At 45.1% G+C, this 27,067-nt stretch overlaps 2 protein-coding genes across 9 annotated transcripts in view; one reads left to right on the top strand and one right to left on the bottom strand.

Annotated features, from left to right (window-relative positions):
- Nucleotides 1-2,149, bottom strand: part of LOC115458128 (C-reactive protein-like) — a 34,150-nt gene extending 32,001 nt beyond the window's left edge. For 2 of the 4 annotated variants that reach the window (XM_030187978.1, XM_030187980.1), the window contains exons 1-2: nt 2,017-2,149; nt 1,598-1,670 (exon numbers count right to left, since the gene is read on the bottom strand). The gene's annotated coding sequence lies outside the window, so the exon portion shown is untranslated. The remainder of the gene's footprint in view (nt 1-1,597; nt 1,671-2,016) is intronic. The other 2 variants (XM_030187977.1, XM_030187979.1) reach the window with 1 other exon arrangement.
- Nucleotides 2,150-26,941: 24,792 nt separating this feature from the next.
- Nucleotides 26,942-27,067, top strand: part of DUSP23 (dual specificity phosphatase 23) — a 118,763-nt gene continuing 118,637 nt past the window's right edge. For 2 of the 5 annotated variants that reach the window (XM_030187078.1, XM_030187073.1), the window contains exon 1: nt 26,942-27,014. The gene's annotated coding sequence lies outside the window, so the exon portion shown is untranslated. The remainder of the gene's footprint in view (nt 27,015-27,067) is intronic. The other 3 variants (XM_030187075.1, XM_030187079.1, XM_030187074.1) reach the window with 3 other exon arrangements.

Below are 27,067 nucleotides of genomic sequence, written 5' to 3'. Positions count from 1 at the left end.
GCAGATAAAGACCTGTACGGTCCATCCAGTCTGCCAACAAGATAAACTCATTTTACATGATATGCGATACTTTATATGTATACCCGAGTTTGATTTGTCCTTGCCTTTCTCAGGGCACAGACCGCATAAGTCTGCCCAGCACTCTTCTTGTACTAAAAGTTATGAAGCTAATGTCGAAGCCCCTTCAAATTTACACTCAAGCCCATCCCTATCTATTCAGTCACAATCAGGGCGTAGACCGCATAAGTCTGCCCAGCACTCTTCTTGTACTAAAAGTTATGAAGCTAATGTCGAAGCCCCTTCAGATTTACACTCAAGCCCATCCCTATCTATTCAGTCACGATCAGGGCGTAGACCGTAGAAGTCTGCCCAGCACCAGTTTTGCTTCTCAATTACTAGCGTCTCCACCCAATCCATTCCTTCTAACCAGGATTCCTTTGTGTTTATCCCACGCACGTTTGAATTGCATTACCATGTTCATCTCCATCACCTCCTGCAGGAGGGCATTCCATGTATCCACCACCTTCCCGAGTCTGCCCCCCTTCAACCTCAATTCATGTCCTCTAGTTCTGCCACCTTCTCGTCTCCAGAAAAGGTTTGCATGCAGATTATTACCTTTCAAATATTTGAATGTCTGTATCATGTCATCCCTGTTTTTCCTTTCCTCCAAAGTATATATGGAAAGTGCCCCCCCTCCACGCTCCCTTGAGATTTGGATGTACTGCAAATTAACTGCATACAAAAATGTCTAAAAAAAAAATAGGTTTCAAAAATACTGATTTGGACATTTTTGTGAGAAAAACGTCCAAATGCTGCTTTATGCCACTTTTTAGACGTTTTTCTCTTTTGAAAATGAGCCCCATAGGACCACAGTAGATGATGACAAATAAAGACCTGTACAGTCCATCCAGTCTGCTCAACAAGATAAACTCATAGTATAAGGTATGAGATAATACTATACACATATACTTGATCTTGCTATGTCTTGCTATGTCCTTGCCATTTTCAGGGCACAGGCTGTAGAAGTTTGCCCGGCACTGTCCTTGTTCTCCAGTTACTTAAGCTGAATCTGTCCAGCCATGATCAGGACACATCCCATAGAAGTCTGCCCAGCACTGGCTTTGCTTCCCAATTACTGGTGTTGCCATCCAATCACCACTAACCTTCTTTGGATCTATGTCTTCTATACAGGATTCCTTTGTGTTTATCCCACACATTATTGAATTCCATTACCGTTTTCATTTCCACCACCTCCCATGGGAGGGCATTCCAGGTTTCTACCACCCTCTCCGTGAAATAGTACTTCCTGACATTATTTCTGAGTCCCCCCCACCCCTGCAACCTCAATTCATACCCTCTAGTTCTACTACCTTTCTGTCTTGGGAAAAGGTTTGTTTGTAAGTTAATTTGTTAATTTGCTGTTGTAATTTTTTTTATTTTTATCCCCCATTGTATGTTATATGATAGACTATGTTCTGGGGGGGGGGGGGGTTCTAGTAAGAATTTATCTTTATTTGATTGCATTTGAAATTGCTATAAAGATTTATTTTTAAAAATCAAGTTCACAATAGACATCAGGTTAAGAGAAATACAATACCTGATCAAGCAAGAGGTTTCCAAATCAGATGGCTTCAAATGTCAGAATGCTTAAAGTGACAAGCAGCTAATTTCTGAAATGAAAGATTATGAAGGTATGAACCTTACAAATGATTGTTAAAGCCAGAGGTGACATTCCATTTCATAAGAACCTTTTAACACATAATTCTAAATGATAACATTAATTGAAGATATTCCAATCTGCCAATTAAAAGATGTTATAAATAAATACATACATACAGCAGCCAAGCTGGAAACACAATAATGTATGGTCTGCATTTTTGGAACAGGTCTAACAGGATGGAGAATAGCTTTGCCTTTAGGAGTTTATGAATGCATTTTTCTTTACTCCCCACGGTCCACTCCACCATCTGCTTGGCCAAATGTACTGAGAACTTGGTGACAAGAAAACGGACTTACGTTTCGTGGTCCCCACTCTGCCAAATGTTTTCTCTTCTGGAGTGGCCAGACTTTACAGAGTTGCCCTGTGCTCCTGGCTGTGCCTAGGCAAACTGTGAAATGTTTTTCTTCCTAGCTCTGAATAGTGGGAATTTTCAAAGACTGGAGGGAGGGTGTAGAGCGGGGTTAAAGAAATGTTAAGAATGATAAACAGAGAGTGGACAGCCCCCTGACAACTTGCTTCATGGCCAGGTCTCAACATGATTGCAAAACTGAATTAGCTGATTAGATATCTGTGCAGTGCCACTGTGCTAAACAGAGGTAATAGTCTCCCCCGCCCCCTTAAATTTCACAACAAAAATCAAACTCTGCAAAGTTGGAGTTGCCCCATTCAGAGCCATCAAGTGATGCAATTTCATTGTAGGAAAGAGACTTTAGGCCACACTTGGTTCTGGAAGTTACACCCCACAGCATCATGGCTTTCTATATTCAGAATCAGCCTTCCCTACAGAATACTCCTAATGTTTTTAGCCCCTTCTTTAATTATGAATTCCCTCTGGCCCAGGTATTTGCTAATGGCTAGCTGGGAGCTACCAAGGCCCTAAGTCATCATCAGGGTATAAACAAGTGCCCTCCTCAGAACAGCTTATTATCGGCTCATTTTAGAGGGGTGAGAGGCATGGGGGAGAAAGTTAAGACCTGAAGATTCATATAAGTACATAAGTAATGCCACACTGGGAAAAGATCAAGGGTCCATCGAGCCCAGCATCCTGTCCACGACAGCGGCCAATCCAGACCAAGGGCACCTGGCAAGCTTCCCAAACGTACAAATATTCTATACATGTTATTCCTGGAATTGTGGATTTTTCCCAAGTCCATTTAGTAGTGGTTTATGGACTTGTCCTTTAGGAAACCGTCTAACCCCCTTTTAAACTCTGCCAAGCTAACCGCCTTCACCACGTTCTCCGGCAACGAATTCCAGAGTTTAATTATGCGTTGGCTGAAGAAAACCTTTCTCCGATTTCTTTTAAATTTACTACACTGTAGTTTCATCGCATGCCCCCTAGTCCTAGTATTTTTGGAAAACGTGAACAGACGCTTCACAGCCACCTGTTCCACTCCACTCATTATTTTATATACCTCTATCATGTCTCCCCTCAGCCGTCTCTTCTCCAAGCTGAAAAGCCCTAGCCTCCTTAGTCTTTCTTCATAGGGAAGTCGTCCCATCCCCGCTATCATTTTAGTCGCCCTTCACTGCACCTTTTCCAATTCTACTATATCTTTCTTGAGATGCAGCGACCAGAATTGAACACAATACTCAAGGTGCAGTCGCACTATGGAGCGATACAACGGCATTATAACATCCTCACACCTGTTTTCCATACATTTCCTAATAATACCCAACATTCTATTTGCTTTCCTAGCCACAGCAGCACACTGAGCAGAAGGTTTCAGTGTATTATTGACAACGACACCCAGATCCCTTTCTTGGTCCGTAACACCTAACGTGGAACCTTGCATGACATAGCTATAATTCGGGTTCTTATTTCCCACATGCATCACCTTGCACTTGCTCACATTAAACGTCATCTGCCATTTATCCGCCCAGTCTCCCAGTCTCGTAAGGTCCTTCTGTAATTTTTCACAATCCTGTCGCGAGTTAACGACTTTGAATAACTTTGTGTCATCAGCAAATTTAATAACCTTGCTAGTTACTCCCATCTCTAAATCATTTATAAATATATTAAAAAGCAGCGGTCCTAGCACAGACCCCTGAGGAACCCCACTAACTACCCTTCTCCATTGTGAATACTGCCCATTTAACCCCACTCTCTGTTTCCTATCCTTCAACCAGTTTTTAATCCACAATAGGACATTTCCTCCTATCCCATGACCCTCCAATTTCCTCTGTAGCCTTCCATGAGGTACCTTGTCATACGCCTTTTGAAAATCCAGATACACAATATTTATTTATTTATTTATTTATTTTCATTTATACCCCGCCTTTTGCCACATTTTGTAGCCCCAAAGCGGCTTACAATGAACAATAAAATAGATAGTTACAGTTACATTTCAAAATTTAGAGCAGAAGAACAGGATAAGAAGGGAGAAGTAAGGGAGACAAAGATGGGCAGCAGGCCCAGGTAGACCAAGGGGAAGTATAGAAATCCAGTCTGATGTGAACAGGGCCAGCACGGCGAATGAAGCTCTGGAGTAACAGCAGCTGCATGCAAAGGCAGGACGAAGTCGGAGGCAGACATCCTCTACAATGGAGTCAGCGACACAGGATTCAAAATGGCAGACCAAACGGTCGTCCTCTACATCCCCAACCGTCAGAGCCAGAGTCCTCCTCCACGGACGAAGAGTCGACTCTGAAGAAGCCCGCAGAGGACAGCGATTCCAGCAGGGATCAGCTTAGAGGAGGCATAACGATGATTTCAGCAGCAGCTACAGTGAAGGAGTGAAAGCCGGCGAACTCGGCAACGATCAGCTGAGATGAAGCAGAGCCGGAGAGTGCTGCAGTGGCTGCTGTGAAGGAAGGAGAGCCGGCGAGTAGCAGGCTGCAGACCGAAAAGGTGACTCGATGCGGCCCCAATATCAACCAGCTCCCCTTTGTTCACATGTTTGTTTACTCCTTGAAAGAATTGAAGTAGATTGGTCAGGCAATACCCCTCATTAACCTTCCAATAAGCTGAGTCATTTGATGGGGGGGGGGGGGGGGGGGAGAGTGCCAATGGGCAGAGGGTGCACCCTCTACCACACATATAAGGCACCTGGGATAGCATAGAGAGTGCTGGCAAGTGAGTGCCTGGCTTTGTCCTTTTGAATGCATGGCGGTATAATTCTGGTTTCTCCACTGACTTTCCTAAACCAGTCAGAACTAGAAAACTCTGCGGGTCTGAAGTGAGATGGCAAACCCAACAATGAGGCTGAGGTGACAGTAAGTAATGGCACTAGCATATGGGGTAAGGTGCTTAAATTGCACACTTTCTTCATCCCTTATGAAGAGGAGTGTGGTAGCCGTGTTAGTCCACTCTTAAGGTTATCAATAGAAATCAAACAAAATAAAACATGGAAAAGAAAATAAGATGATACCTTTTTTATTGGACATAACTTAATACATTTCTTGATTAGCTTTCGAAGATTGCAACCTTCGAAAGCTAATCAAGAAATGTATTAAGTTATGTCCAATAAAAAAGGTATCATCTTATTTTCTTTTCCATGTTTTATTTTGTTTGATTCATCCCTTATGGAATCGCAGCCCCTTCCTCAATATTAATGTGTGCTGCAACTTAAAGTAAAACTCACAGCACAGCATTAAATTAAACTCACAAGTAAATACCTCATTAAGGGGTCCTTTTATCAAGCTGCGGTAAACACTAATGTGTGCTTACCGCAGCAAAAAAGGCCTTACACACAGGCATCCCACGATAATTTTCTGATCATGGACGCGCTTCCCACACGCTAAAAAATGGATGTTATTTTTTAGGGCCGGGGTGGGTCTCAGGGCGGAGAGAAGGCATGTTCTGTGCTAACTGGTTAGCGCAGTTTTCTCCGAGGACAGGCTGCTTGTTCTCACTGATGGGTCGACGTCCACGGTGGCCCCCACCATCGGAATTTTTCAAAGCAAAAATATCTCAAAGCTTTGAGAGAACCTTCTGGCACGCGGGACGTGGCTGTCTTCCTGCCGTCGGCGAGAGTCCCGCTCAGTTACCTTTCTTTCTGCGGTAAGAGAGGCAGTGTTTCTCGTCTCTTCGGACCCCTCAGAGAACCTTCGGCCGTTTTTTTTACGGAGTTTTTCTCCTGTTTATTTCTGTTTTCCGTTTTCTTCTCCTTGCCTTTAAAAAATAAAAGAAAAAACATTATTTCTTTAGTTTTGCCCTTTCCAAGTTTCCTTTCGCTTCCGCTGCGGCCCTCTTTTTTGTGCTCTCCCTTTTGGCACAATCGTGAATTTTGATCTCGCCGCCGCTATTTTTCCTTCCATGTCATTGAGGACTCCCAGCGGCTTCAAGAAGTGTACTCAGTGCAACCGGACGATCTCGGGTACCGACCCCCATGCGTGGTGTCTTCAGTGCCTTGGGCCCGACCATCGCCCAGACGCATGTAGTTGTGTCTTATTTATTTATTTATGGTTCATTTATATCCCACATTTTCCCACTCATGCAGGCACAATGTGGCTTACAAAAATTAGGAAAATATACAATAAAGCAGAAATACTTTGCAGAGGAGACAGAGGATAGACAGTGAGAGAAGTAACTAGCAACGGAAAGCAGAGCAGGGTGGGGAGCGTGAGGGGGATATCAATCAGCGGAGTAACTTGAAGAAATGGACACAGGGGTCGAGACAAGCTCTTCGGGATCTTCTTTTTGGTGCTTCGTCTGGTTCCTCGACGTCGACATCGGCACCGGGGATGGCATCGACTTCAGGAGCGCAGATAATGGCTGTCCGGAGACCACCGCACGCTGGGAGCAGTGAGCCGTCGAGTGGGTCTCCACGTGTCTCGAAGACTCCTGCTGTACAGGCCCACTGGGACCGACCACTCTCGGACCCGACTCCAAGGAGGCATGTGGATTCTACGTCCTCCTTGTCGATACCAAGGAGTATCGATGACGCGCATCGAGCGAAGGCTAAGAAGCATCGTCATCGGTCTCCTTCCAAGCACGATACCGGGAGCTCCGGGGCATCGAAGGATTTGGCACCCGTGAAGCGACGATGCCGTGAGGAGCGCTCACCCTCCATTCAAGAGGTGTCAGTGCGTCGGTCTTCGGGCAGCCCGGTACCACCTCCTCAACCTCCACGGGTTCTGACACCGATTCCTGCATCGACCCCGCAGCCTTCCTCGACAGTAACTCTGGATGAGCGCATCCGAGCCATTCTTCCAGGTCTTCTGGAAGGGTTTCTACGCCAGTCTGCTCCGGTACCGGGGGTGCTTGCACCCTCCGTACCATCGATGGAAGCGGCAGCTGGCTCTCCGCCTGTGGTGAGGTCTCCGACGCCGGTGCCGCCTGCGGCAACCGCCTCAGCTGCCACCCAGGCTGACTCCCCGTCGACATTGATGGAGGGAGCTTCATCGCCTCCAGCATGGGAGTCGACTTCTCGACATCGCCATCGAGGACATGGTTCCTTGGCGTTGAGACGGGCCCAGTTTCAGACTGCAGTTAAGGAATTCTTTTCTGATACCAATGAGGATGCCTTGTTGGATGAAGAGCAAGATCCCAGGTATTTGTCTTCTGAGGAGTCTTGTGGTCTTCCCTCTGATCCTACTCCTTCACCAGAAAGAAAGCTTTCTCCCCCGGAGAGTCTTTCTTTCTGTTCATTTGTCCAGAAAATGTCTGTGGCTATTCCCTTCCCTGTGGTATCTGAAGATGAGCCCAGGACTGAGATGCTCGAGGTCCTTGACTATCCTTCACCACCTAAGGAGTCATCCACGGTTCCTTTGCATAATGTGCTCAAGGAGACTCTTATGCGGAACTGGATGAAACCACTAAGTAATCCCACCATTCCCAAGAAAGCTGAGTCCCAGTATCGGATTCACGGAGAATCTGAGCTGATGAAGTCACAGTTACCTCACGACTCTATGGTTGTGGATTCCGCTCTCAAGAGAGCCAGGAGTTCTAGAGACTTTGCCTCGGCGCCCCCGGGGAGAGAATCTAGAACCCTGAACTCTTTTGGGAGAAAGGCCTATCAGTCCTCTATGCTCGTGGCCAAAATTCAATCTTACCAGCTCTACAGGAGCATTCACTTGAGGAACACGGTGAAGCAACTGGCGGACTTGGTCGATAAGCTCCCTCCGGAGCAGGCCAGGCCTTTTCAGGAGGTGGTCAGGCAGCAGAAGGCGTATCGTAAATTCCTATCCAGGGGTGCTTACAATTCTTTTGATGTTGCATCCAGAACCGCTGCCCAAGGTATAGTGATGCGCAGACTCTCATGGCTGCGTGCCTCTAACCTGGACAATCGAGTCCAGCAGCGGATTGCGGATGTCCCTTGTCGGGGGGATAATATTTTTGGTGAGACAGTCGAACAAGTGCTTGATCAGATCACTCAGCGGCAAACCGCTATGGACAATCTCTCCTGCCGGGCGCCTTCTGCTACTGCCTCATCAGGTAGATGTTTTTTCGGGGAAGGAAGAATGCTCCCTATGCTTATAATAAGTGTAGGTACAATCCTCCTTCTTGACAGCCTTCTCAGGCTCATCCCCAGCACGCTCGTTCTCGTCAACAGTGTGCGCCAAGGCAGGCCCCTGCAGCTCCCCAGCAAAAGCAAGGGGCAGGCTTTTGACCAGCTCCAGTTGAGCATAGCCGCTGTAAAACTGTCCGTGCCAGACGGCTTGCCAGTCGGAGGGAGGTTAAAAAATTTTCACCAAAGGTGGCCTCTCATAACTTCCGATCGGTGGGTTCTTCAAACAGTCCAGTTAGGATACTCTCTCAAGTTGATGTCCAAACCTCCAAATTGCCCACCAGGAGCTCAGTCCTTCAGCTTCCAGCACAGGCAGGTACTTGCAGAGGAACTCTCCACCCTTCTCAGCGCCAATGAGGTCGAGCCCGTTCCACCAGGGCAAGAAGGGCTAGGATTCTATTCCAGGTACTTTCTTGTACAAAAGAAAACAGGGGGATGCATCCCATCCTAGACCTAAGGGCCCTGAACAAATTCCTAGTCCCACAAAAGTTCAGGATGGTTTCCCTAGGCACCCTGCTTCCCATGATTCAGGAAAACGATTGGCTATGCTCTCTGGACTTAAAGGATGCTTACACGCATATTCCGATACTGCCAGCTCATAGACAGTATCTTCGATTCTGTCTGGGAACACGTCACTTCCAGTACTGTGTGCTGCCCTTTGGTCTGGCGTTTGCACCCAGGGTCTTTACAAAATGCCTGGCAGTAGTTGCAGCGTCGCTACGCAGACTGGGAGTGCATGTGTTCCCTTATCTCGACGATTGGCTGGTGAAGAACACCTCAGAGGCAGGAGCTCTACAGTCCATGCAGATAGATGACTATTCAACTACTGGAGCTACTCGGGTTTGTAATAAATTACCCCAAGTCCCATCTTTTTCCTGTTCAGAAACTGGAATTTATAGGAGCTCTGCTGGATTCACAGATGGCTTGTGCCTATCTTCCAGAAGCGAGAGCAGACAATCTTCTGTCTCTAGTTTCCAGGGCCAGGGCCTCTCAGCAGATCACAGCTCGGCAGATGTTGAGAATTTTAGGCCACACGGCCTCCACAGTCCATGTGACACCCATGGCCCGTCTTCACATGAGATCAGCTCAATGGACCCTAGCTTCTCAGTGGTGTCAAGATGCAGGGGATCTAGAGGATGCAATCCAGCTGTCCACCGATTTTCACAATTCTCTTCAGTGGTGGACAATTGGATCCCATTTGACCTTGGGACGTCCATTTCAAATTCCTCGGCCACAAAAAGTGCTGACAACGGATGCATCCCTCCTGGGGTGGGAAGCTCATGTCGATGGGCTTCACACTCAAGGAGTTTGGTCCCTCCAGGAAAACAGTCTTCAGATCAACCTCCTGGAGTTGCGAGCGATCTGGAACGCTCTAAAGGCTTTCAGAGATCGGCTGTCCAACCAAATTATCCAAATTCAGACAGACAGTCAGGTTGCCATGTACTACGTCAACAAGCAAGGGGGCACCGGATTTCGCCCCCTGTGTCAGGAAGCCATCAGGATGTGGCATTGGGCTCGCCGTTATGGCATGTTTCTCCAAGCCACCTATCTGGCAGGTGTAAACAACAGTCTGGCCGACAGGCTGAGCAGGATAATGCAACCTCACGAGTGGTCGTTCAACATGGGCGTTGTACGCAAGATCTTCTGAGAGTGGGGCACCCCCTCGGTGGATCTTTTTGCCACTCAGATCAATCACAAGGTCCCTCAGTTCTGTTCCAGGCTTCAGGCCCATGCAGACTAGCATCAGATGCCTTTCTCCTGCATTGGGGAACAGGCCTTCTGTATGCGTATCCTCCCATACCTCTGGTGTGGAAGAATTTGCTGAAACTCAAGCAAGACCGCGGAACCATGATTCTGATTGCTCCCTTCTGGCCGCGTCAGATTTGGTTCCCTCTTCTTCTGGAGTTGTCCTCCAAAGAACCGTGGAGATTGCACTGTTTTCCAACCCTTATAACTCAGAACGAGGGGGCGCTTCTGCATCCCAACCTCCGGTCTCTGGCTCTCAAAGCCTGGATGTTGAGAGCGTAGAATTCGCTTCCTTGGGTCTCTCTGAGGGTGTCTCCTGGGTTTTGCTTGCTTCCAGGAAAGATTCCACGAAAAGGTGCTACTTTTTCAAATGGAGGAGGTTTGCCATCTGGTGTGATAGCAAGGCCCTAGATCCTGCTTGAATACCTTCTACACTTGTCGGAGTCTGGTCTCAAGACCAACTCCGTAAGAGTTCATCTTAGCGCAATTAGTCCTTATCATCAACATGTGGAGAGTAAGCCTATCTCTGGACAGCCTTTAGTTGTGCGCTTCATGAGAGGTTTGCTTTTGTCTAAGCCCCCTGTCAAACCTCCACCAGTGTCATGGGATCTCAACGTCGTTCTCACCCAGCTGATGAAGCCTCCTTTTCAGCCACTGAATTCCTGCCATCTGAAGTACTTGACCTGGAAGGTCATTTTCTTGGTGGCTGTTACTTCGGCTCGTAGAGTCAGTGAGCTCCAAGCCTTAGTAGGTCATGCTCCTTATCTCAAGTTTCATCACAACAGAGTAGTCCTCCACACGCACCCTAAGTTCTTGCCGAAGGTGGTGTCAGAGTTCCATCTGAACCAGTCAATTGTCTTGCCAACATTTTTTCCCTGTCCTCATACCCGCCCTGCTGAACGTCATTTGCGTACATTGGACTGCAAGAGGCCTTTTATGTGGAGCGGACAAGCCCCTTCAGACAGTCCGCCCAAATGTTTGTTTCTTTTGATCCCAACAGAAGGAGAGTTGCAGTCAGGAAACGCACCATTTCCAATTGGCTAGCAGATTGCATTTCCTTCACTTCTGCCCAAGCTGGGCTGACTCTTGAGGGTCATGTCACGGCTCATAGTGTTAGAGCCATGGCAGCGTCGGCCCACTTGAAGTCAGCTACTATACAAGAGATTTGCAAGGCTGCGACGTGGTCATCAATCCACACATTCACATCTCACTACTGCCTTCAGCAGGATACCTGACGCGACAGTCGGTTCGGGCAGTCGGTGCTGCAGAATCTGTTCGGGGTTTAGGATCCAACTCCACCCCCCTAGGCCCATTTTTATTCTGTTCCAGGCTGCACTCTCAGGTTAGATGTTTTCTGCATTAGGTCAATCTCAGTTATGCCCTCGCCGTTGCAAGGCCCAATTGACCTTTGTTATTTTAAGTGAGCCTGGGTGCTAGGGATACCCCATCAGAGAGAGATAACAATGAAACATTCACTACAGGGAAACGTAACAAATGTCCTCGGAGAAAGTGAAGATACATACCTGTAGCAGGTATTCTCTGAGGACAGCAGACTGATTGTTCTCACAAACCCGCCTTTTCTTCTTGCTTTTGCATATAACTGAGCGGGACTCTCGCGCGATGGGCAGGAAGACTGCTGCGCATGCCAGAAGGTTCTCTCAAAGCTTTGAGATATTTTTGCTTTGAAAAATTCCGATGGTGGGGGCCGCCGTGGACGTCGACCCATCAGTGAGAACAATCAGCCTGCTGTCCTCAGAGAATACCTGCTACAGATATGTATCTTCGCTACATTGCCGCATGCTAACCAATTAGAGCATGATTAATATGTGAGCCCTTCACACACTAATGGGAAGATTAGCGTGTGGTCATTAATTGAAAAAAATTGAAAAAGTGGCCATTTTACCCATGCGGAAAAATGGCCTTAGAGTGCGGAAATTGCCTGTGTAAGGACACATTAGGGCCACGTTTTACTAGAATTTGATAAAAGAGCCCTTAAGAGGCCTATATACTAAAGTACACTAACTGTTTAAACACAGGCTTTAAATGTGTGAGGCAAATCATTACCACTTTTGTAAATACTATTAACGCACATTCCCATGTTAAATACCTAACATGACATTGCATGTTAATTTTAATTTGTAACCCACACATTCTAAAATCCTCAGCAGCAAAGGAGTGGGGTCTGAGCAGAGAAGGGTGAGGAAGACAGCACAGATGTTAACATACATTACCATAACACTTGTTAAGATAGGACCCGAAGTGGTGAACTGGATTAGGAACTGGTTGACGGGCAGACGCCAGAGGGTGGTGCAGTGGCGTAGCCAGACTGCCAATTTTGGGTGGGCCTGAACCCAGAGTGGGTGGGCACAAAATTTTCTCTCTACCCCCCTCCCCCAGCAAAATGTAGTCACACTCAGATACATTTGTCACACAGGGTAAAGTGCTGCTTTTCAGTGCATCAGATTTCAGACAATATATTTAATAGCCTAATCCTTTTCAGTGAGCTTCCAGAGGCCAAAACCTCCTGCCTCAGGTCAGTATAATGCTGTTACGGTATCCTCTCCTGACCTAAGGAAGGAAGTATTGGTCTCTGAAACTTTATTAACACCATATTACTTTATCCTAAATTAAAAATACAATTATTTTCTTTACCTTTGTTGTATGGCCATTTACTTTTTCTCATTGTGTTGCTCCCAGTCTCTAGATTCTGCTTTCCTTCGTTTTCGCTTAACTCTTCTGCCAGGGTTTCCTGGCCATTTGTCATTTTTCTCTCCTTTTTCTTTGCTTTCTTCAATATTTTTCTGCCTCTCTCTCTCTCTGTCCAGATTTAATTCATTCTTACTACCATTCTTTAATTTCCTTCATCTACTTATGGCTTTTCATCTTTTTCTCACCCTTGTTCTCCCCATGCCCCTTCCTCTTATTCTCCAGTCTTTCACTACTCTCCTTTTCCATCCAGCAGCTCTCTTCTTTCTCTCCCCATCCTTCCAGTGTCTCCCCTCTCTCTCCCCATCCTTCCAGTAGTCTCCCCTCTTTCTTTCTGCATCCTTCCATCCAGTGTCACCTCTTTCTCCCTACCCTTCCATCCAGCGTCTTCCCTCTTTCTCTCCCCATCCTTCCACCCATCTACCCTCTCTCCTGATCCTTCCACCTAATGTCTCTCTCTCCCTCCTTCTAACCAGTGTCTATCTCTGTACCCTTTTCTGTTCAGTGTCCCTTCTCTCTCCACATCCTTCCAGTCTCGCCCCTTTCTCTCTGCATCCTTTCATCCATCTCCCCTCTTTCTCTCCCCATCCTTCCATCCAGTGTCTCTCTCCCTGTCCATCGCCATCCTTCCATCCGTTTTCCCTTTCTCTGCCATCCTTCCATCCGTTTTCCCTCTTTCTCTGCCATCCTTCCGTCTGTTTTCCCTCTTTCTCTGCCATCCTTCCGTCTGTTTTCCCTCTTTCTCTGCCATCCTTCCGTCTGTTTTCCCTCTTTCTCTCCCCATCCTTCCATTTTCCCTCTCTCTGCCATCCTCACATCTGTTTTCCCTCTTTCTCTCCCCATCCTTCCGTTTTCCCTTTCTCTGCCATCCTTCCATTTTCCCTCTCTCTGCCATCCTCACATCTTTCCCTCTTTCTCTCCCCATCCTTCCATTTTCCCTCTTTCTCTCCCCATCCTTCCATTTTCCCTCTTTCTCTGCCATCCTCCTGTTTTCCCTCTTTCTCTCCCCATCCTTCTGTTTTCCCTCTTTCTCTCCCCATCCTTCAGTTTTCCCTCTTTCTCTGCCATCCTCCTATCTGTTTTCCCTCTTTCTCTCCCCATCCTTCTGTTTTCCCTCGTGCTCCCCAGTCCCCATCCTGCCATCCGTTTTCCCTCTTTCTCTCCCCATCCTTCTGTTTTCCCTCGTTCTCCCCAGTCCCCATCCTGCCATCCGTTTTCCCTCTTTCTCTCCCCATCCTTCCATTTTCCCTCTTTCTCCCCAGTCCCTATCCTGCCATCTGTTTTCCCTCTTTCTCTCCCCATCCTTCCATTTTCCCTCTTTCTCCCCAGTCCCCATCCTGCCATCCGTTTTCCCTCTTTCTCTCCCCATCCTTCCGTTTTCCTTCTTTCTCCTCAGTCCCCATCCTGCCATCCGTTTTCCCTCTTTCTCCCCAGTCCCCATCCTGCCATCTGATTCAGGCCCGCCAGCCCCAGCTACAAAAAGAAGCGCTCAGCTGATTGAGCTGAGCGCCGCCACCAACGCTAAAGACGAGAAAAAAATGTTAAAAAAAAAAAAGCGCGGTACCGCAGGCAGCCTCGAAGCATTGGCTGCTGGCTCTGCAGGCTCCTCCTGTCTCTTACGTCACTGCCCCTGGTTCGCTCCAGGGGCAGTGACGTAAGAGACGGGAGGAGCCTGCAGAGCCAGCAGCCAATGCTTCGAGGCTGCCTACGGTGCCGCTTTTTTAAAAACATTTTTTCTCGTTGTTAACGTTGGCGGCAGCGCTCAGCTCAGTCAGCTGAGCACTTCTTCTTTTTGTAGCGCCGGCCCTGCTGCTCAACAGGAAAAGCAGCAGTGGCTGGCAATGGGAGCAATGGGAGTGGGCGGGCCAGAGCTGAAATTGGGTGGGCCTGGGCCCACCCAGGCCCACCTGTAGCTACGCCCCTGGGGTGGTGGTTAATGGAATTCGCTCGGAGGAGGGAAATGTGAGTAGTGGAGTGCCTCAAGGATCGGTGCTGGGGCCGATTCTGTTCAATATATTTGTGAGTGACATTGCCGAAGGGTTAGAAGGTAAAGTTTGCCTATTTGTAGATGATACTAAGATCTGTAACAGAGTGGACACCCGGGAGGGAGTGGAAAACATGAAAAAGGATCTGAGGAAGCTAGAAGAATGGTCTACGGTTTGGCAATTAAAATTCAATGCGAAGAAATGCAAAGTGATGCACGGGAGACGTATGTGTTAGGCGGTGAGAGTCTGATAGCTACGGACGGGGAGAGGGATCTTGGGGTGATAGTATCTGAGGATTTGAAGGCGACAAAACAGTGTGACAAGACGGTGGCTGTAGCTAGAAGGTTGTTAGGCTGTATAGAGAGAGGTGTGACCAGCATAAGAAAGGGCGTGTTGATGCCCCTGTATAAGTCATTGGTGAAGCCCCACCTGGAGTATTGTGTTCAGTTTTGGAGGCCGTATCTTGCTAAGGATATAAAAAGAATTGAAGCGGTGCAAAGAAAAGCTACGAGAATGGTATGGGATTTGCGTTGCAAGACGTATGAGGAGAGACTTGCTGACCTAAACATGTATACTCTGGAGGAAAGGAGAAACAGGGGTGATATGATACAGACGTTCAAATATTTGAAAGGTATTAATCCGCAAACGAACCTTCTCCGGAGATGTGAAGGCGGTAGAACGAGAGGACATGAAATGAGATTGAAGGGGGGCAGACTGAAGAAAAATGTCAGGAAGTATTTTTTCATGGAGAGAGTAGTGGATGCTTGGAATGCCCTCCCGTGGGAGGTGGTGGAAAACGGTAACAGAATTCAAACATGCGTGGGATAAACATAAAGGAATCCTGTTAAGAAGTAATGGATCCTCAGGATCTTAGCCGAGATTGGGTGGCAGAGCCGGTGGTGGGAAGCGGGGCTGGTGGTTGGGTGGCGGGGATAGTGCTGGGCAGACTTATACGGTCTGTGCCAGAGCCGGTGGTGGGAGGCGGGACTGGTGGTTTAGAGGCGGGGATAGTGCTGGGCAGACTTATACGGTCTGTGCCAGAGCCGGTGGTGGGAGGCGGGAATGGTGGTTGGGAGGCGGGGATAGTGCTGGGCAAACTTATACGGTCTGTGCCAGAGCCGGTGGTGGGAGGGCGGGGCTGGTGGTTGGGAGGCGGGGATAGTGCTGGGCAGACTTATACGGTCTGTGCCCTGAAGAGGACAGGTACAAATCAAGGTAGGGTATACACAAAAAGTAGCACATATGAGTTGATCTTGTTGGGCAGACTAGATGGACCGTGCAGGTCTTTTTCTGCCGTCATCTACTATGTTACTATGTTATGTTAATGACAAAGCAAGATAACACATACTAAAGGGCTCCTTTAAACACAAAGGAATCCTGTTTAGTTTATCCTATGCATGTTTGAATTCCATTACCGTTTTCATTTCTACAACCTCCTGCGGGAGGGCATTCTACATATCCACCACGTATCCTGTCCCCCCTTCAACCTCAATTCATGTCCTCTAGTTCTACTGCCTTCCCGTCTTCAGAAAAGGTTTGTTTACGGATTAATACCTTTCAAATATTTGAACGTGAGTATCATATCACCCCTGTTTCTCCTTTCCTCCAAAGTGTACATGTTCAGGTCGGCAAGTCTCTCCTTGTACAGTTTGCAATGTAAATCCCATATCATTTTCGTAGCTTTTCTTTGCACCGTTTCCAGTCTTTTTACATCCTTAGCTAGATACGGCCTCCAAAACTGAACACAATACTCCAAGAGGGGCCTCACCCACGACTTGTAGAGGGGTATCAACACCTCTTTTCTTCTGCTGGTTATACCCCTCTCTCTGCAGCCTAGCATCCTTCTGGCCACGGCCATCGCCTTGTCACATTGTTTCTTCACCTTCAGATCCTCGGACACTAACACCCCAAGGTCTCTCTCCTAAGTCGAGCTTACTAATCTCTCCCCTCCTATCTGGTATCTCTCTTTTGGGTTTCTGCACCCCAAGTACGTGACTCTACACTTCTTGGCATTAAAGTTTCCATGCAAGATCCAAAAAATGGGGATCCCCATGGGACAATTCTTACAGATAAGAAGATTATGTCAGGATGAACAATCTTTTGAAAAACATGCAGCGGACTTATATCAAAGATTAAGAAAACGAGGGTATCCAGAGAAGACACTGAGAATGGCACGTAAGAGAGCCAGGAATGCACACCGTCAGTGGTTACTACAACCTCACTTTCGCTCATGTAATTCACTAAAACGCATGGTATGTGTTCTACCTTACTCTAATCGCACCAATTACATCAAAAGAATCATTCAAAGACATTGCCCGTTGATGAAATTAAACAATGTTTCTCCAGACCTCTGTTTTGCCTATAAAAGATCTAGGAACTTAGGTGAACTGTTGAATAATAGGAGAGATAATGAAACATTCACTACAGGGAAACATAACAAATGTCATGGATCTGTATACTGCCGCCATGCGTGGTGCACGTCTGAAATCACACACCCAGCCACAGGGAAAAGATATGTACTTCGCAACAACACTGACTGTGAATCCAGAAGGGTAATATATGGCATCCGATGTCCATGCACGAAATGGTACAAACCAAGCGATGCATCAAGGATCGGATTGCGGAACATCTCAGTAATATAAGAAACCAAAAGAAGGACACACCATTAGTTGCCCATTGGGCAGAGGTGGGGCATCAGGAAAAGGATTTGTTATTCATAGTATTACAGAAACTACAGGATGACTTTTCAGGAGATGTAGTATCTAAACTACTGCAAATGGAAAAGCGATTCATCTACCAATGGAAGACAGTGGAACATGTATGTGATGTGTTTGGTGATGCTCTCGATGAGTCAATCCAGTGGATCTTTCATCATGTAGTTGGGGCAGTTGTGTAGCATACAGTATGTATATGCATATTTTATTAGTAGTTTTTTTTAATTTTTTTACTGTGTTTAGTTCTGGAGATTTAAATGTGGACCAGATTCCATCTGCTGCGGTGTAGATGTCGTTACTTTCAAATTCTTGTATGAAATCAGTTATGGATGTTTGTGGTTTTGCTAGGTTTAATCTTGTTTGTTATTTTGTTTTTGACATATTGTGCCAGCTCCTCCGTAATTGGAAGCGATTCAGTTGATGTTAATGTCTTGGGTTTTCAGTAGTTAGTTCATGAGTTCAAATATTTTTTTTTCGTATTGGTCTGTTCAAGGTTTGCGTATGTGTTGTAGCGTTCTGCTTTAGCTTTCTTTATGTTGTCTATATATTTTCTTATAGCTTTTCTCCATGTGGCTTTGTTTGTGTCTGTTTTGTTTTTGGCCCATGTTCTTTTACGTTTCCTGCATAGTTTTTCATGTGTAGTACCTCAACAATAAACCATGAGAGTGATTGTTTTTTTATTTCTTGTTTTTGTTTTGAGTGGTGCTATTTTGTTTAGTGTTTTCTTCGCTTGCTTCGTCCCATTTCCTCATGAAATGTATATCTTTGGGTGTTTTGTCATTATGCTCATTCCTCATTATTGTCCAGAAGTGTGGCTGTCTACTTTCCGTCTGGTTGTGAATGTGTGTGGTGTTCTTGGTTCTCTTTTCATGCCATTATTTTTCCATTGTAGTGTGACAGCTTGCTGTGGTCTGATCATATTACCTCTTCCCATTTGTGGTTTTCTAGTATGTGATTGTTGTTTGCTGAGAATATGTGTGCTAGTATGTCCAGTAGGTGCCCTTTTGTTTGTGTTGTTTTGAAGTTCCATTGGATTATGAAATTCATTAGGGTTCTTGTGTTGATGTTGTTTTGTTTTTCTAGGTACAGGTTGATTATCTCCCAGCAGTAGGACATTTGGTTGATTAGGGCAGATGTTTGATACAAAGTCCATAAAGTAGTATTGTGCACTTCCTGGGAGGTGGTGGTAAAGTATGAGTGGAGGAGTGGCCTAGTGGTTAGGGTGGTGGACTTTGGTCCTGAGGAACTGAGTTCAATTCCCGGCACAGGCAGCTCCTCGTGACTCTGGGCAAGTCACTTAACCCTCCATTGCCTGCCACATTGAGCCTGCCATGAATAGGGAAAGCGCGGGGTACAAAATGTAACAAAAAAAAAAGTATGATACATAATTGTTCAACTAGTGCTGTGTCAGTGATTCTGTATGCCAGGATTTCAATTTCGGAGGATGTGTGTTTAGTGACAAGTTCTACTGTGAAGGAAGACATATATTATTGCAACTCCTCTTCACTTCTTTTTAGTTCTGGAAATATGAACTGATTTATATCCTTATGGACATAGGTCTAGAAGTGCAGGGTCATCTTCGAGGCATAGCCATGTTTCAGTTAGGAGCAGTAACCCAATTTGTTCTGTTTCTATACAGTCTCTCAGTAATTCTAACCTGTTTACTGCTGCTCTTGCGTTTATATATCCTATGGGTATCATAACATATGGTTCATGTTTGATGTTGGAGAGTTTTACATTTTGTATATGTCTGTGTGTTTCATTTGTTTTAAGATTGTGATTTTGTTGGTTATTTTTCTGGTTTTTGCATTGTTGGTTGTTTGTTTTGTTGCCGTTTTGTTGTTGGATTTGTGATGAGAACTGGGCATTTAAAAATCTGTCCTTTAATTGGGAATGGGACTTGATATACCACCTTTCTGTGTTTTTTGCAACTACATTCAAAGCAGTGTACATAGTATACACAGGTACTTATTTGTATCTGGGGCAATGGAGGGTTAGGTGACTTGCCCAGGAGCTGCAGTGGGAATTGAACCCAGTTCCCCAGGATCAAAGCCCACTGCAGTAACCACTAGGCTGCATTCTCAGAAATCATAGCATAAGTATAGACAGTTATTAGAGAATGACATGGGGATGGTGACAGAGCCCATGGGGACAGGACGGGGACAGATCCTGTGGGAATGTGGACAGAATTTGTCCCTGTGTTATTTTCTACTTTGAAGCCTGTTAATGAACTGGACTGTTGTTTATGTTTGAGTGATGCAATGATATTTTGATTTTTTGGAAAAACAAGCAAACATGCTGGCCAAAACTAGCAAAATCTGCATGGGGGATCCTGTACATTGCTGCTACCAGCACATCTTCTAAGAAGACATTTTCTATTGCAGAAAGGACTGTGGAAGACAGGAGAGTTCGACTGAATCCTGAGATTATTCATGACTTATTTATCCACAGAATAAAAAATCATGCATACATAGAAACATGTCTAAAAAATATATAAGTACATAAGTGTTGCCATACTGGGACAAACCGAAGGTCCATCAAGCCTTTGGTTCCAACAGTGGCCAATCCAGGTCACAAGTACCTGGCAAGAACCCAAAACAATACATTTTATACTGCTTACCCGGAAATAAGCAGTGGATTTTCCCAAGTCCATTTTAATAATGGCCTATGGCGCCTTCCTTTAGGAAACCATCCAAACCTTTTAAAAACCTCGCTAAGCTAACTGGTTTTACTACATTCTCTGGCAATGAATTCCAGAGTTTAATTACATTGTGTGCCTCTCTAATCCTGATATTTTTGGAAAGAGTAAACAAGCGATTCGAGTCTACCCGTTCTACTCCACTCAGTATTTTATATACCTCTATCATATCTCCCCTCAGCCATCTTTTCGCCAAGCTGTTTCTGCCTTTCCTCATAGGGAAGTCATCCCACCACCTTTATCATTTTCGTCGCCTTTCTCTGTGCCTTTTCTAATTCCACTATATCTTTTTTTGAGATGCGGTGACCAGAATTGCACACAGTATTCAAGGTGCGGTCGCACCATGGAGTGATACAAAGGCATTATAACATCCTCATTTTTATTTTCCATTATTTATTTATTTATTTATTGCATTTGTATCCCACATTTTTCCACCTATTTGCGGGCTCAGTGTGGCTTACAATAAGACTTGAATAATAGAAATACATTTGTTACGACTAGGTTATGGATTACATAGAACAGAGTTGTGCGAGACATTTGAATATCATTGGGAATATAACAATGGGACATCAACATAGAAACATTAGAAGGAGACAATGGGAAAAAAGGGCATTATTAGACACCTAGACATATAGTGTACATAGTTCCGTGAATAAATGTATGATTGACTGGATAAAGGGATGATGGATCAGAAGTGGATGTGTATTGCATTGGTGAACAGTGAGTGTCCTAATAATGCCTAACATTCTATTTGCTTTCTTTGCTGCCACAGCACACTGAGCAGAGAGTTTCAAAGTATCATCAACAATAACTCCTAGATCCTTTTCCTGGTTGGTGACTCCTAATGTGGAACCCTGCATCATATAGCTATACTTCGGGTTCCTCTTTCCCACATGCACCACTTTGTACTTGCTCACATTAAACATCATCTGCCATCTGGATGCCCAGTCTCGTATGGTCGTCTTGCAATTTTTCACAATCCTCTTGCGATTTAACAACTTGAACAACTTTGAATAACTTTGTGTTGTCTGCAAATTTAATTACTTCACTAGTTAGTCCCATATCTAGATCATTTATAAATATGTTAAAAAGCATTAGACCCAACACAGACCCCTGGGGAACCCCACTATCTACCCTTCTCTATTGAGAATACTGGCCATTAAACCCTACTCTCTGTTTTCTATAATTTAACCAGTTTTTAATCCATAATAGAACACTACCTCCTATCCCATGACTTTCCAATTTCCTCTGGAGTCTTTCATGAGGTACTTTGTCAATGCCTTTTGAAAATCCAGATACACAATATCGACCGGCTCACCTTTATCCACATGTTCGTTCGCCCCTTCAAAGAAATGTAGTAGATAGGTGAAGCAAGATTTCCCTTCACTAAATCCATGTTGGCTTTGTCTCATTAATCCATACTTTTGAATTAGCTCTTTAATTTTGTTCTTTATAATAGTCTCTACCATTTTGCCCAGCACCACCGTCAGGGTCATAGGTCTGTATATTTCCCGGATCACCTCTGGAACCCTTTTTTAAAAAATCTGCGTTATATTGGCCATCCTCCAATCTTCCGGTACCATGCTTGATTTTAAAGATAAATTATATATTACTAACAATAGTTCTGCAAGTTCATTTTTCAATTCTGTCAATACTCTGGGATGAAAACCATCTGATCCTGGCAATTTGCTACTCTGCAATTTATCAAATTGCCTCATTACATCTTCCAGGTTTGCAGAGATTTGATTCAGTTTCTCTGACTCGTCAGCACTGAATACCATTTCTGGCACTAGTATCTCTCCTACATCTTCCTTGGTGAAGACAGAAGCAAAAAATTAATTTAATCTCTCCACTATGGCCTTGATCTCTCTGAGTGACCCTTTTACCCCTTGGTCATCTAGCGATACAACTGATTCTTTTGCCGGCTTCTTGCTTTTAATATACTTAATAAAGTTTTTACTAAGCATTTTTGCCTTTAATGCAATCTTCTTTTCATAGTCTCTCTTTGCCTTCCTTATCAGTGCTTTGCATTTGATTTGCCATTCTAAGATTCTTTGCAGAAGTCAGCTATTGTTGGGGTTGGAAGGGTAGAGGGTGGCTGTGGGGAGGTTATTATAGTTGCTTGTTATTATTATTGTTTTCTATTTGTGATTTACAAACAACAGTTGCACAGCATATTCTTCCTTTTTTTTACTTCGGCTTCTGGGCTTAGATGAGGACAGAGCCCACAGGAATGGGGCGAGGATGGCAACAGAACCTGCGGGGATGGGACAGAGACAGACCCTGCAGGGATGGAGTGGGGACAGAGACAGAACCCACGGGGTCAGGAATAGACTTTGTCCCTGTGTCATTCTCTCAACAGTTATTCACACATTATCACACGCACACACCAGAACTGGCAGCCATATACACAGTGCAAAAGTAAACAACAACTTCTACAGAGTACATCCAAAACAATTTTTATTTCCTCATTTCCATTTTCAAAACTTCTAGACAGCAGATGTACAGACCAGAAGGACCCAAAGCAGTCCAAAACAAGTAAAGTCAGAAACAATACAGTTTATACCTAATTGTGCAACCACCCTTAGGTTTCGCCTTTGAGTTTAAAAAGCAATACCATATGCACGTAAGGTCTGGATAAACAAATTAAGACCACAGTAGCATAGTAGATGACGGCAGATGACCTGTATGGTCCATCCAATCAAAGGTTTAAGCAAATGCCCTAAATATGTAATACATGGTAGCAATAATGAAATGGTGATGGAATATTCAAATAGTAGGCAGCCAACAGGTTTATTTTCCAATGAAAATAAATAACTTTATATGAACTTGGTGGCTATTAGTGTGCTGCCTGCATTTACATCCAAACAGACTTTAAGTAGAAATAAACATATACAACAGAATTGGCACATTTAGACTGACTCTGGACTTCTGCATGAAGGTAGTATTTCCCTCATTATTCAATACCTGTCTTTTAAATAGTAGTAATAAAAAATATCAAGTGCATCTTTATAATTATTATTAGTATTTGTATAGCGCTACCAGACGTACACAGCACTGAACATCTGACACAGAGACAGTCCCTGCTCAAAAGAGCTTACAATCTAAATAATACAGACAGACAAGACGGTTACGGGTGATGAAAAGTAATGGGTAATGAAGTAATAGGTGGTAAAGAGTAATGGGTGAGAAAGAAGATAGGGACAAGGGGAGGGCAATTGAGTAGTAGCTAGGAACTAAAAGCAGCAGTGAAAAAGTGGGATTTCAGCATAGATTTGAAAATAGGTAGAGATGGAGCTAGACGTATAGGTTCAGGAAGTCTATTCCAGGCATAAGGTGCCGCGAGAGAAAAGGAACGAAGCCTGGAGTTAGCAGTGGAGGAGAAGGGGGATGACAAGAGAGATTTGTCCAGTGAGCGGAGTTCACGGGGAGGAATGTAGAGAGAGATAAGAGTGGAGAGGTAATGGGGGCCTGCAGAGTGGATGCATTTAAAGGTCAGTAAGAGAAGTTTAAACTTTATGCGGAAGTGGACAGGGAGCCAGTGAAGTGATTTGAGGAGTGGGCAAGTGTGGGTAAAACGATTCTGACGGAAAATAAGTCGTGCCGCAGAATTTTGGACAGACTGGAGAGGAGAGAGATGGCTGAGCGGAAGACCAGTGAGAAGTAAATTGCAATAGTCCAAGCAAGAGGCGACAAGGGTGTGGATAAGGGTTCTGGTAGCGTATTCAGAAAGGAAGGGGTGAATTTTGCTAATGTTGTAGATAAAGAAACAAAACTAAAATCACAGATGTAAAAAAGCCAAATTGGCTTTTTTACATCTGTGATTTTAGTTTGGTCTTTCTGGATATCTTCCGTTTTTGTTGTTTTCTTGTTTTTTACTGGAGATTTGGACTCTCTTTGTTGTGGGTAGAAAAAGAAACGACAGGTTTTAGCGACCTGTTGAATATGTGCAGAGAAGGAGAGTGAGGAATCAAAGATGACTCCAAGGTTACGAGCCGAGGAGATAGGGAGGATGTGAAAGCCATTAACAGAGATAGAGAAAGGGGGAAGAGGGGAGGTGGGTTTAGGGGTAAAAATGAGAAGTTCCGTTTTGGTCATGTTAAGCTTTAGATGACGCTGAGACATCCAATCAGCAATGTCGGACAAGCAGGCTGAAATTTTGTCCTGGATAGGGGTTGAGATTTCAGGGGTGGAGATGTAGATCTGAGAGTCATCAGCCTTCGTGGCCATTCCTCTCCTACTCTCCTCCGCTCTCTTTTACTCCTTCTCTTACTCTCAGATGGTGACATCAATCCCAATCCTGGTCCTTCCCTTCTGCCTTCTTCCTACTTATGCAGACCACATCGTGACGTCTCAAATCTCATCTCTATTCCTCTACTTCCCTCTTACTCCTTACCCTTCTCTTGCGCCCTATGGAATGCCAGCTCCATCTGCAATAAACTTCCCTACATTCACGACCTCTTCATTTCTCGTTCCCTCCATCTACTTGCCTTAACTGAAACTTGGCTCTCCCGATGACTCTACTTCTGTTGCGGCCCTTTGCCATGGTGGTTATCTTTTCTCTCATACCCCTCACCCTGCCAGCTGCGGTGGTGGCGTTGGATTGCTACTCTCTCCCTCCTGCAAATTCCAACCTCTTCTTCCACCCCAGTCTCATTGTTTTTTGTCCTTTGAAGTCCACTCCATCCGCCTTTTCACTCCTCTGCCTCTCCGACTGGCAGTCCCTTTCATTCTTTCTCACTGACTTTGAAGCCTGGCTTTCCTTCTTTCATGATCCTACATCCCCCTCCATCATCCTTGGTGACTTTAACATCCATACTGATGATCCCTCTGACTCTCATGCTTCCCAATTCCTTGCCTCATTCAATCTTCAGCTGTGCTCCTCTGCACCCACCCACCAAAATAGTCACTGCCTTCACCTTATCCTCTCCTCTAACTGCTTTCCCTCCAGCTTCTGTTCCTCAGTTCTCCCCCTTTCTGACCATCACCTATTAACCTTCACACTCAATCACCCTCCTCCCCAGTCCCACCCAATCTCTACCCCCACATCTAGGAATCTTCAAGATATTGACCCCCTTACTCTGTCCTCTTGTGTCTCTAACCTTTTCTCTTCCACCACTCTATCTAAGTCTGTCAATGAAACCGTTTCTTCCTATAATACTATCGTCTTCTCTGCTCTGGACACTCTTGCCCCTTCCATGCTTTTTTACATCTGTGATTTTAGTTTTGTTTATCTACAACATTAGCAAAATTCACCCCTTCCTTTCTGAATATGCTACCAGAACCCTTATCCACACCCTTGTTGCCTCTCGCTTGGACTATTGCAATTTACTTCTCACTGGTCTTCCGCTCAGCCTCTCTCTCCTCTCCAGTCTGTCCAAAATTCTGCGGCACGACTTATTTTCCGTCAGAATCGTTTTACCCACACTTGCCCACTCCTCAAATCACTTCACTGGCTCCCTGTCCACTTCCGCATAAAGTTTAAACTTCTCTTACTGACCTTTAAATGCATCCACTCTGCAGGCCCCCATTACCTCTCCACTCTTATCTCTCTCTACATTCCTCCCCGTGAACTCCGCTCACTGGACAAATCTCTCTTGTCATCCCCCTTCTCCTCCACTGCTAACTCCAGGCTTCGTTCCTTTTCTCTCGCGGCACCTTATGCCTGGAATAGACTTCCTGAACCTATACGTCTAGCTCCATCTCTACCTATTTTCAAATCTATGCTGAAATCCCACTTTTTCACTGCTGCTTTTAGTTCCTAGCTACTACTCAATTGCCCTCCCCTTGTCCCTTCCTTCTTTCTCACCCATTACTCTTTACCACCTATTACTTCATTACCCATTACTTTTCATCACCCGTAACCGTCTTGTCTGTCTGTATTATTTTTAGATTGTAAGCTCTATTGAGCAGGGACTCTCTCTATGTCAGGTGTTCAGCGCTGCGTGCGTCTGGTAGCGCTATATAAATGTTAATAATAATAATAAAGACGGTATTGAAAGTCATGGGATGAAATATATAAATAATCAGTGCAGTTTTTCTAGCGAAAAAGGTGCCGGTACTCAAATGCCAGGCCACCCTTCAGGGGTGGGGTGGTCACTGAGGGACCCACCCCATAATAGCCAGGCCCCTGCAACCAGTCACAGAATCTATGACAAGGCAGAATTGGTGTGTAGGGTCTGAGCTTTCATTAAAACTTGGGGACCATGGGTCAATTTTAGCAGACAATGGAAAAGGTGCAGGTACTCAGTACCCCCTCAAAAAAAAAGCCCTGGTAATAATATAAGATACCACAGCATTCCACAAAACAAAAGAAACAAGTTCCTACATACCATCTTTCTCTTTTGATGTGTACCCATGCCATGTGAAAAAAATGTTAAATGCTCCTAGGTTTCAACTTAATTAATGTTTAAAAACAACCCTACTTATAAATAGTAAAGTGGTGAGCTGAAGAAGGGTTACCTTCCAAAGCTAATCAAAAGATGTATTAAGTTGATACTCATCCTATTTTCTTTTCTATGTTTTGACTTATAAATAGAAACGCTGAATGTTGCGAACGTCATAACTCAATACGTATGCAAGGGTATCCCTATAACAAGCCCCTCGAAATAAAACACTGATTACGATTTAGAAGTAACTACTATAGCCGATGCAAGGAAGGTTATTCGTTCTCACGATTCCTCTGTGTACATCCCTAAGCTGCAAAAGCCAGCATGTTTCTATTCCCAAAAACGATGCGGCAGCGGTTAGTTTTTTGTTTTTGCGTCCACCAGTATGGCGGCTACAAAGGTGGGGGGGGGGGGGCGACTTCATCTTTTTGACGTCATGCCGTACCTGCCATTACACTTCGTTGTCTCTGATGCTGCTGGTGGTTTGTGTATATCAGCGTGACCTAACCTTTGCTGCATTACGCCGGGCACGAGTAAGTGCGGCTGCGCAGAATTATTGAGGGAAGGAGGGAAGAAGGAGTGCTTGAACATCTTGGAGAGCTAGGTAGGTTGGCGGTAACCGAGATTGCCACGGGATCTCTACTAGGTTCTTTGAGA

Source organism: Microcaecilia unicolor, chromosome 14 (genome assembly GCF_901765095.1).
Source record: "Microcaecilia unicolor chromosome 14, aMicUni1.1, whole genome shotgun sequence".
NCBI lineage: Eukaryota > Metazoa > Chordata > Amphibia > Gymnophiona > Siphonopidae > Microcaecilia > Microcaecilia unicolor.
The sequence above is the reverse complement of the archived record's forward strand: the minus strand, read 5'-3'. Positions and strand labels throughout refer to the sequence as shown.